This window comes from Nicotiana sylvestris, chromosome 4 (genome assembly GCF_000393655.2).
Source record: "Nicotiana sylvestris chromosome 4, ASM39365v2, whole genome shotgun sequence".
NCBI lineage: Eukaryota > Viridiplantae > Streptophyta > Magnoliopsida > Solanales > Solanaceae > Nicotiana > Nicotiana sylvestris.
Genome location: NC_091060.1, coordinates 146,240,523 through 146,243,560, shown reverse-complemented (window position 1 = coordinate 146,243,560; position 3,038 = coordinate 146,240,523).

Here is a 3,038-nt window from a genome sequence, read left to right as displayed (position 1 = left end):
AATTGCGATAAAAAGGGTTACTACAGTAGCCAGTGTAGAGAACCAAAGAAGAAGAAGGAAGAAAATTCAGCAAATGTAATTGTTGAACAAGTCGGTGATGCACTAATTTGTTGTGCAGATAGTCTAGTCGAATCTTGGATTCTGGACTCAGGTGCATCCTTTCACTCTACATCATGCAAAGAATTATTGCATAATTATATTGCTGGAAAATTTGGGAAAGTTTATCTAGCAGACGACGAACCTCTCGACATTGCCGGAAAAGGTGAAGTTCATATAAAGACTTCACAAGGCACGCTATGGAAATTGCAAAATGTATGACATGTTCCTGGCCTCAAGAAAAATCTAATATTTATGGGTCAGATTGACGATGAAGGATATACAACAACATTCGGCAACAGATCGTGGAAGATAACCAAAGGGAATTTGGTTGTGGCACGAGGCTTCAAAAGGGGAACACTGTATGTAACTGCAATAGAAAGAGATACTATAGCAACACTTGATCATGGTCGTGATACAACATTGTGGCACCGGAGGCTTGGGCATATGGGTGAGAAGGGAATGAAGCTTTTGGCATCCAAAGAAAATTTGCCAAACCTAAAACATGTTGAATTAGGTTTGTGCGAAGATTGCATTTACGGGAAACAAAAGATAGTTAGTTTCTCAAAGGTGGGAAGGATGCCAAAGAAAGAGAAGCTGGAACTAGTGCATACAGATGTGTGGGGACCAGCTCCTGTAACTTCTCTAGGAGGCTCACGCTATTATGTCACCTTCATTGATGATTCCACAAGAAAGGTATGAGTTTATTTTCTAAAAAATAAATCTGATGTGTTGTTACCTTTAAAAGATGGAAAGCTGAAGTTGAAAATCAGACAAGTCTAAAGTTAAAATGTCTGAAGTCTGACAATGGAGGAGAGTATGATAGCCAAGAGTTCAAAGCATTTTGCTCGGAGAATGGGATCAGAATGATCAAGATAGTTCCTGGAACACCGGAACAAAATGGTGTTGCTGAGAGGATGAACAGAACCCTGAATGAACAAGCCAGAAGTATGAGAATACATTCTGGATTGCCGAAGTATTTTTGGGCTGAGGCTGTTAACACGGCAGCTTACCTCATAAATAGGGGACCCTCTGTACCGCTGAATTTTGAAATTCCTGAGGAGGTATGCATAGGAAAGGAGATAACTCTCTCACATCTGAAATTTTTTGGTTGTGTTGCTTATGTGCATGTAAACTCTAATGATAGAGATAAGCTTGATCCTAAAGCAAAGAAATGTTTCTTTATTGGCTATGGTGATGATAATTTTGGTTATCGATTTGGGATGATCAGAATAGAAAGATCCTAAGACACAGGAATGTCACATTTAATGAAAATGTAATGTAAAAGGACAAGCTTGAAGTAGAACCAACCAACACCAGCAAACAGACAATGTCTGAAATAGTTGAGTTAGAAGAAATCTCAGAAAATGAAGTGGCTAGAGGGATTACAACTGATTCTGAAATTGAAGATGAAGAACCAGAAGCCGAATTTGAAGAAGAACTAGAAGTCGAACCTGAATCAGAACCAGAACCGGAACCAGAGATGGAATCAAATGCAGAACCAAATCTGAAATCAGGACCTGAATCAAATTCGGATTCTGTTACTCATGAACCTACATTGAGGAGATCTAAAAGAGTCACGAATGCTCCAGATAGGTTAACTCCTCTCTCTCTCTTCACTATTTACTTCTTACTGATGCTGGAGAACCAGAGAATTTTGTTGAAGTAATGCAGGTGATAGAATCTGATAAGTGGAAGCTAGCCATGAAAGAAGAGATGAATTCTCTTCAAAAGAATAAAACATGGATAGTGTTATGCAACGCCTTCCTGATGTTCTTTGGAAGGGCAACGTAAGGCTAAACAACCGATGTCAGTGCGGTTGCAGTCCGCCAATGAGGTCCCCTCCGCACGCTAGAATAGATTGTCAGTACCGTGCGGGAAAACCAATGTCACGAGCAATTGCGGAAGCTAAGAGAGAATTGGGTTTTGAATGATGATGATGATTTTATTGATAACTGAAATGCTGATTACAAAAGATGCGGTGTCGAGGGGGAGAGACACCAGTACAGAAAATTGCTTGGATGAAAATGTTTGAGTGTTTGGTCCCCCTTAATAATGCTTAAAAAAAAAACCAACATTACATGACTAGTCCTAATAAAGATGTAGAAGCACACTGAATGAAAATGATGTAAACTAGCTTATAATTACAATGAAAAGGACTTAGTTTATTACAAGGTAGAACTAAGTCCGATGGCAGCAACTTTGTCTTGCGGGTCAGGGTCTGCGCGCGCGTTGCTGTGGGCGCGCGCGACACTTGCTGTGTTGGCCTGAGGCTGGGCGCTGGTGCTTGGCATCAGGGTCTGTACGCAAGGCGCTGCTGGAATGGGCCTGCAGCTAGGCGCTAGCGAGGCATCAGTATCTGCGCGTGCGGCATTGTCAGGGCGCGCGACGCTGTTGTCATTGGCCAGCCCTTAGGCACTGGTGAGAGGCATCGGTGGGGCGATAGAGCCGCATGCGCGCTTGTCACTTGGCGCAGCCAAGACCACGGGGCCGACCATGGCACTAGGCATTGTGAGGCTTACTAGGCCGCCATGGGGCACGGCCAAGGGGTCATGGGGCGTGTCTGGAAAGCGGCCCATGACATTCTCCCCCACCTGAGTTGGCGCTGTCCTTGGAGCCTTATGATGATGATGATGATGATGCTTCTGGTGGTTGTTGGATGGGAGGTCTGTGCCCCTCTGTGCTGTGAGCTTGCTGTTATAGCGACGCAATGATTTCATGCGGCTGACATGGAAGACTGGATGGATCTTCCACCAGGATGGAGTTTTCACCTGGTATGTGGACTTCCCAATGCGTTTTTCGATGGGCAGGGGCCCGATGTATTTTTGTTGCAGGCGAGGGTCATGGGTCCTCTCTACAAACAAGTATCGCTTTGGGATGCATAGCATTACTTTGTCCCCTGTTTGATGTTGGGCAAAGCAAAGATTTTGTTTGGTAAATCT